The sequence below is a fragment of the Salvelinus sp. IW2-2015 genome, linkage group LG4q.1:29 (genome assembly GCF_002910315.2).
Source record: "Salvelinus sp. IW2-2015 linkage group LG4q.1:29, ASM291031v2, whole genome shotgun sequence".
NCBI lineage: Eukaryota > Metazoa > Chordata > Actinopteri > Salmoniformes > Salmonidae > Salvelinus > Salvelinus sp. IW2-2015.
The window spans coordinates 89,774,278-89,783,428 of record NC_036842.1 but is presented as its reverse complement, the minus strand read 5'-3'; positions in this window follow the sequence as shown (position 1 = coordinate 89,783,428).

Sequence of the window (9,151 nt, the reverse complement as noted above, 5' to 3'; positions counted from 1 at the left end):
CTTGTCAGCGCGTGCCAGAGAATAGGAGATTGATTCAACTGTCTTGTCAGCGCGTGCCAGAGAATAGGAGAATGATTCAACAGTCTTGTCAGCGCATGCCAGAGAATAGGAGATTGATTCAAGTCTGGATACACTATAAATGCCGAATCTTACTGAAAACATGAGTTACTTTTCCAATTACACCATCTAAATGCCATTGAACATCATTTAACATAGTTGTTGTAACAGTGAATTTCAGTTGCATTTATACTCTAGAATAAGTACCATGTACACAAAGACACACTAACCTGTTAGAAAACTCCCCCTGTGAGCCACATGAGGTCCAGGAGCCATCTCCATGTTGCTGTGCTGTTTGGTTGAAAGGAGAGGAGTCCATCCACCCAGCCAGTCTATAGAAACATTAAACTGTTTGGTTGAAAGGAGAGGAGTCCATCCACCCAGCAAGCCTATAGAAACATTATGTAGCTCTCTAAGCCCTCATGTCTGTCTCTAAACAAGCCCAAAGAGAGTGAAGAATAGATGCTCTGAAGGGTAGGTTCCAGAAAGACTGTACAGCTACTACCTCTCTTCCTCTCTGCCTTCCTCCCTCTCTTCTCTTCCTTCCTCTCGCTCTCTCTTCGCCTTCCTCTCGCTCTCTCTTCTCTGCCTTCCTCTCGCTCCCTTTCCTCTCTCTCCTCTCTGCCTTCCTCCCTCTCTCTCCTCCTCTTTACTCTAAGTGTGAGCCTGTGATCTGTTCATCCAGACCTGAAGCAGATTAAGTCATTCTTATGCTGAGAGTCAACAGGCTTTATGACACACTCTCGCTCTCCTTTTAAAACACACACACAAACTGTACTCTCACACACTTTTAGAATCACAACTGTACAAACACACTTTTAGAATCACTTCCCGTACACTTGAAAACCGAGTGCGACACACCCACAGTGCAGCTCCAGTATTCACCACATGGTAACATTGTTTGCTTTTTCTCCTTAGAGCCCCTTTTAAAATAATACTTAACACATTTAAAAAATAATATTGTTTTGATGAGAGACAAACTCATCATAAATGATAAATCCCTAAAATCAGGGACACTTGAGATCCAATTATCCACATGCGCACGCACTACAACCCCAGTGACATTCACTATGTCCAGACCACACAGAATGGGAAAGTCCCGCATAGACAAGAGGAAGTATTGGTATCCAGGTGGTGAAGGTTGGGCAGGTGAGTGGGAGAGACTAACAGGACAGGAATCCTGCTCCAACATTCCAATCAAGTGACAGGAAACAGAACTAATGGAAGCCCTGGCTGTCAAAGACCACACACACTCACTCACATACACAGAGACAGAGAGAGAGAGACACACACACACACACACACACACACACACACTTGCCCCTCCAGCTGCACATGCTCCCCGTCGTTCCCTGTGGTCAGAGTCAGCTGACCACATGCTGAGTCACTCCCGCTCTCCTTCCTCTGCTCCTTTCATCTTCCGTCTCTGCGGGGGCTGAGTCACAGCTACCCATAACCCCTCACCCAGATCAGCCTCCATCACCACCACTCATCCCCTCCACACACCACTAACAAGTGACAGAATCATCATGTTTCAGGGATGGTTTCTTGGATATAGATTTTTTTTTTAAATAAAAATAATACTAGTCCATTGTGTGTGTGCACCTGCTGCTCCTCTACTCTCGCCTCTCCCTCYGTTTGTGCTCTGACCAGCTGACCAGCTGAGCTGCATGCTGCCACAGCATCGTGTGGAATGTCTGTTTGGACGTCTGCTGTCCCACAAACAGTCCCCACCCTAGCCTTTTACCAGAAATCCTGACCACCCCTCTATTTCTCTGTCTGTTTAAAATACAAACCAGCTGTATTATCTGGCACCTAGCAAGTGGAACTTTCTCTCTCTTTTCACACGAACGCTCACACACAGTTTCACAGAAGCACATTACACAGGCATCTTCATTAATCTGTCAAAACCAATTACATATAAAATGCACATAATTACAATGAACATTCACTGTATAATCAACAGTGCAATCAGCTTCCATAATGTTTAACCTGCCACTGAGAGCCGAGACTCTGAGGCCACATAAACACTGGTGTTACATCAGACTTCCCGAGTGCGAAGTACTTTGCTTTATGTTTTTTCTGTGTTTTATGTTAAATGTCAGCTCAGCACACACGCTCTACATACAGTTGAAATCATGAAATCATACACCTTAGCCAAATACATTTAAACTCAGTTTTTCACAATTCCTGACATTTAATCCAAGTACAAATTCCCTGTTTTAGGTCAGTTTGGATCAYCACTTTATTGTAAGAATGTGAAATGTCAGAATAATAGTAGAGAGAATTATTTATTTCAGCTTTTATTTCTTTCATCACATTCCCAGTGGGTCATAAGTTTACATACACTCAATTAATATTTTGGTCAGAATTGCCTTTAAATTGTTTAACTTGTGTAAAATGTTTGGGTAGCCTTCCACAAGCTTCCCACAATAGTTGGGTGAATTTTGGCCCATTCCTCCTGACAGGGCTGGTGTACTGAGTCAGGTTTGTAGGCCTCCTTGCTCGCACATGCTTTTACAGTTTCCCACAAATGTTCTATAGGATTGAGGTCAGGGCTTTGTGACGGCCACTCCAAATACCTTGACTTTGTTGTCCTTAAGCCATTTGCCACAACTTTGGAAGTATGCTTGGGGTCATTGTTCATTTGGAAGACCCATTTGCGACCACGCTTTAAACTTTGTGACTGATGTCTTGAGATGTTGCTTCAATATATCCACATAATTATCCTGCTCATGATGCCAATAATATTTTGTGAAGTGCAACAGTCCCTCCTGCAGTAAAGCACCCCCAACATGATGCTGCCACCACCGTGCTTTACGGTTGGGATGGTGTTCTTTTGGATTGCAAGCCTCCCCCTTTTTCCTCCAAACATAACGATGGTCATTATGGCCAAAACAGTTCTTATTTTTGTTTCATCAGACCAGAGGACATTTCTCCAAAAAAGCACGATCTTTGTCCTCATGTGCAGTTGCAAACCGTAGTCTGGTTTTTTTTATGGCCGTTTTGGAGCAGTGGCTTCTTCCTTGCTGAGCGGCCTTTCAGGTTATGTCGTATAAGGACTTGTTTTACTACGGATATAGATACTTTTGTACCGGTTTCTCCAGCATCTTCACAAGGTCCTTTGCTGTTGTTCTGGGATTGATTTGCACTTTTCGCACCAAAGTACGTTCATCTCTAGGAGACAGAACGCGTCTCCTTCCTGAGCGGTATGGCGGCTGCAATGGTCCCATGATGTTTATACTTGCGTACTTTGTTTGTACAGATGAACGTGGTACTTCATGGCGTTTGGAAATTGCTCCCAAGGATGAACCAGACTTGTGGAGGTCTACAATAGTTTTTCTGAGGTCTTGGCTGATTTCTTTTGATTTTCCCATGATGTCAAGCAAAGAGGCACTGGAGTTTGAAGGTAGGCCTTGAAATACATCCACGGGTACCCCTCCAATTGACTCAATTATGTCAATTAGCCTTTCAGAAGCTCTCAAGACATGACATCATTTTCAGTAATTTTCCAAGCTGTTTAAAGGAACAGTCAACTTAGTGGTATGTAAACTTCTGACCCACTCGAATTGTGATACAGTGAATTATTAGTTAATAATCTGTCTGTAAACAATTGTTGGAAAAATTATTTGTGTCATGCACAAAGTAGATGTCCCTAACCGACTTGCCAAAACTATAGTTAACAAGAAATGTGTTGAGTGGTTGAAAAAACCGAGTTTTAATGACTCCAACATAAGTGTATGTAAACTTCAACTGTATGTAATTACATAATAACTATGTATTCATACTATAACTTCTCCATTCCATAGAATGTCCACTGCCCTCATATGTCTGATACATTTTTTTTATCTAGTTCTTCAATGATAGACAGAAAGAAAAGGTTAACTTGATTTTGTACAAGACCAAGAAAATCCAATTTATTACATGGAATCTGTACGGGCTCTCTGACGGGGGGGAAGTATATGGTTCTTGAACATTAAGAGATTGTCAGCAGATGTGGTTTCCTGCAAGAGTTACACTTCCAAAAAGAGAAATGTAATATTAAAGAGGAGCTGGGTTGGAGAGCCTATGCTTCCACCTACTGTGGTACAACAGAGGTATAGGCATCCTGATAAATAAGAAACACCCTTTCCCTTATATCCCAGCACATGGACCAAGAAGGACATTTTCTATTTTGAATTGTACCTTACATGGTGAAAATACACACTTGATTTCATTGTAAACTCAGCAAAAAAAACAAAAAGTAAACTGCGTTTATTTTCAGCAAACTTAACATGTGTAAATATTTGTATGAACACAAGATTCAACAACTGAGACAAACTGAACAGTTCACAGACATGTGACTAATAATAATGAAATAATGTGTCCCTGAACAAAAGGGGGGGGGGGGGGGGTCAAATCAAAAGTAACAGTCAGTATCTGGTGTGGCCACCACTGCTTTAAGTATGCAGTGCATCTCATACATGGACTGCACCAGATTTCCAGTTCTTGCTGTGAGATGTTACCCACTCTTCCACCGGGGCACATTCAAGTTCCCGGACATTTCTGGGGGGAATGGCCTTACCCTCACCCTCCGATCCAACAGGTCCCAGACATGCTCAATGGGATTGAGATCTGGCTTTTTCGCTGGCCATGGCAGAACACTGACATTCCTGTCTTGCAGGAAATCACACACAGAAGAACAGTATGGCTGGTGGCATTGTCATGCTGGGGGTCATGTCAGGATGAGCCTGCAGGAAGGGTACCACATGTAGGGAGAGGATGTCTTCCCTGTAATGCACAGCTTGAGATGCTGTGACACAACCGCCCGAACGATGACGGACCCTCCACCCAAATCGATCCCGCTCCAGAGTACAGGCCGGTGTAACGCTCATTCCTTCGAGATAACGCGAATCCGACTATCACCTCTGGTGAGACAAAACCATGACTCGTCAGTGAAGAGCTTTTTGCCAGTCCTGTCTGGTCAGGGACAAGTGGGTTTGTGCCCATAGGGACGTTGTTGCCGGTGATGTCTGGTGAGGACCTGCCTTACAACAGGCCTACAAGCCCTCAGTCCAGCCTCTCTCAGCCTATTGCGGACAGTCTGAGCACTGACGGAGGGATTGTGCTTCCTGGTGTAACTGGGCAGTTGTTGTTGCCTCCTGTACCTGTCCCAGGTGTGATGTTAGAGATGTACCGATCCTGTGCAGGTGTTGTTACACTGGTTGCCACTGCGAGGACGATCAGCTGTCGGTCCTGTCTTCCTGTAGGCCGTCTTTGGCGTCTCACAGTAACGGACATTGCAATTTATTGCCCTGGCACATCTACAGTCCTCATGCCTCCTTGCAGCATGCTTAAGGCACGTTCACACAGATGAGCAGGGACCTGGGCATCTTTCTTTTGGTGTTTTTCAGAGTCAGTAAGAAAGACCTCTTTAGTGTCCTAAGTTTTCATACCTGTGACCTTAATTGCCTACCGTCTGTAAGCTGTTAGTGTCTTAACGACCGTTCCACAGGTGCATGTCTCATTAATTGTTTATGGTTCATTGAACAAGCATGGAAACAGTGTTTAAACCCTTTACAATGAAAATCTGTGAAGTTTATTTGGATTTTTACGAATTATCTTTGAAAGACAAGGTCTTGAAAAAGGGATGTTTCTTTTTTTGCTGATTTTATCCTATACCAGGGGCAAATCTGGTTTGGGGATCTGGTGTGTTTAGATAGAATCAAAACTATATTAGATCAAATCCAGACAGAACTATTATTTTTACATGCAACTAAATCATACATTGTATAGATTGAAAGTAGCAACAAAAACAAGGCAAATTCAAGGAAACTCCAAAAGGCTGAAAATCTCTACAAATAATTTACAGGATACCTGAAGTTTACTATTCCCAACTACAAAAGACTACTATTTTTTTCTTAACGTAAGAAAAGCTATTTAAGTATTGACATTTTTTTCTTCTCAAAAAAATGCTCTCAGCAATTTACTTGGTTAAAAAAATCCATGACAGTGATATTGGATCATTCTCCACTTTCATGCTAAATTACAACAGAAAATACACTTAGCGACAGAATATGAACAGAGCGCATCTTCAATGAAATGTATTAAATACGTAAATGAAATAATGAAAACCTTTACCATTACAAATGTACACATTGAGGACAGAGAAAAGCCGACCCCCAATATMATTTAGGATGCTTTTAAGGCGTACATTAGGKGAATGATAAWCTCATACTAGGCAAAAGTTAAATCTGAGTTAGAAATTWAAATTAAATTAAAAAAGACCATCTAAAATCTTTACAAGGTAAGAAGATTTAGATTCTGAACTTAAGCAGGAATATTATCTTTTACGTTTGAAGAGAGCCAACAACTACAGGTTGAACTCAAATAAAGCRTACTGTTTAATGGCAAATACACCTGGTAAACATCTCRCAGCTCTCACAAAACAAATAATCCCCAAACCAGTTATAATTTGAAAACATACAAGTGTGTTAATTAGAAACAATAACGCAATTAAGGACTATTTTAAAAGCTTCTATGAAAATCGATATAAAATCAGAATTTAACAACCTACAGCCTTCTTAGACTCAACAACCCTGAAACAATTATCAGCAGACAAAAAAATGTAAAAACAGATATCACCCAAATATAAATATTAGACACGGTTAACATTTTGGTACAAAGCAGCGCCCTTATTTACACAAATGTCATTCAATTCCGCACTTCCTAGTTCAAATCAAATTGTATTTGTCACATGCGCCGAATACAACAGTGAAATACTTACTTACAAGCCCTTAACCAACAATGCAGTTTCAAAAAAATACATAAAAAATAAAAAATAAAAGTAACAAATAATTAAAGAGCAGCAGTAAAAGAACACTAGTGAGGCTATATACAGGGGGCACCGGTTAGTCGAGGTAATTGAGGTAATATGTACATGAAGGTAAGAGTTATTGAAAGTGATTATGCATAGATAATAACAACAGAGAGTAGCAGCAGTGTAGAAAGAGGGGGGGGGGGATGGCCAAATAGTCTGGGTAGCCATTAGATTAGACGTTCAGCAGTCTTATGGCTTGGGGGTAGAAGCTGTTTAGAAGCCTCTTGGATCTAGACTTGGTGCTCCGGCACCGCTTGCCGTGCGGTAGCAGGGAGAACAATCTATGACTAGGGTGGCTGGGGTCTTTGACAATTTTTAGGACTTTCCTCTGACACCGCCTGGTATAGAGTTCCTGGATGGCAGGAAGCTTGGCCCCAGGGATGTACTGGGCCTTACATTCCATGTATCAAACAGTTATTTCAGTGATATTAAAAACAGGAAAATCTGGAGAGTCCCCTGCTGATTACAGGCCCATACCTTTAATAAAATGTGACAAAATAATAAAGGTCATAATCCATAGAATGGTGTTTCAGTTTAATACAATATGCTAAAAAACAAGATATACAGTGCATTCGGAAAGTATTCAGACCCCTTGACTTTTTCCACATTTTGTTACATTACAGCCTTATTCTAAAATGGATTAAATTGTTTTATTTACCTCTTCAATCTACAAACAATACACCATAATCACAAAGCAATAACCGTTTAAAAAAAAAAATTCTGCAAATGTAAAATCAGAAATATCACATGTACTTAAGTATTCATACTTTTACTCAGTACTTTGTGGAAGCACCTTTGGCAGCGATTACAGCCTCGAGTCTTCTTGGGTATGATGCTACAAGCTTGGCACACCTGTATTTGGAGAGTTTCTCCCATTCTTCTCTGCAGATCCTCTCAAGCTTGGTCAGGTTGGATGGGGAGCGTCGCTGCACAGCTATTTTCAGGTCTCTACAGAAATGTTAGATCGGATTCAAGTCCGGGCTCTGGTTGGGCCACTCAAGGACATTCCGAGACTTGTCCCAAAGCCCCTCCTGCATTGTCTTGGCCGTGTGTTTAGAGTCATTGTCCTGCCTTCTAGGCAGAGTTGCAAAGAAAAAGCCATATCTCAGACTGGCCAATAAAAAKAAAAGATTAAGATGGGAAAAAGAGCAGACACTTGACAGAGGAACTCTTTGCAACTCTGCCTAGAAGGCCAGCATCCCAGAGTCGCCTCTTCACTGTTGACGTTGAGACTWGAGGTCGACCGATTAATCGGAATGGACGATTAATTAGGGCCGATTTCAGGTTTTCACAACAATCGGAAATCGGTAATTTTGGACGCCGATTTCGTTGATTTTTTTTACACCTTTATTTAACTAGGCAAGTCAGTTAAGAACACATTCTTATTTTCAATGACGGCCTTGGAACGGTGGGTTAACTGCCTTGTTCAGGGGCAGAACAGCACAAGATTTTTACCTTGTCAGCTCAGGGATTCAATCTTGCAACCTTACGGTTAACTAGTCCAATGCTTAACCACCTGCCTCAGAGGAGCCCGCCTGTTACGGAATGCAGTAAGAAGCCAAGGTAAGTTGCTAGCTAGCATTAAACTTATCTTATAAAAAACAATCAATCAATCATAATCACTAGTTATAACTACACATGGTTGATGATATTACTAGTTTATCTAGCGTGTCCTGCGTTGCATATAATCGATGCAGTGCGCAATCGCGAAAAAGGACTGTCGTTGCTCCAACGTGTACCTAAACATAAACATCAATGACTTTCTTAAATCAATACACAGAAGTATATATTTTTAAACCTGCATATTTAGCTAAAAGAAATCCAGGTTAGCAGGCAATATCTCTTGAGTTCATTGCACGCAGAGTCAGGGCATTTGCAACAGTTTGGGCCGCCTGGCTCATTGCGAACTAATTTGCCAGAATTTTACGTAATTATGACATAAAATTGAACGTTGTGCAATGTAACAGGAATATTTAGACTTATGGATGCCACCCGTTAGATAAAATACGGAACGGTTCCGTATTTCACTGAAAGAATAAACATTTTGTTTTCGAGATGATAGTTTCCGGATTCTACCATATTAATGACTAATGCTCGTATTTCTGTGTGTTATTATGTTATAATTAAGTCTGTCTATGATTTGACAGAGCAGTCTGACTGAGCGATGGTAGGCACAGCAGGCTCGTAAGCATTCATTCAAACAGCACTTTCGTTGCGTTTTCGTGCTTCAAAGCC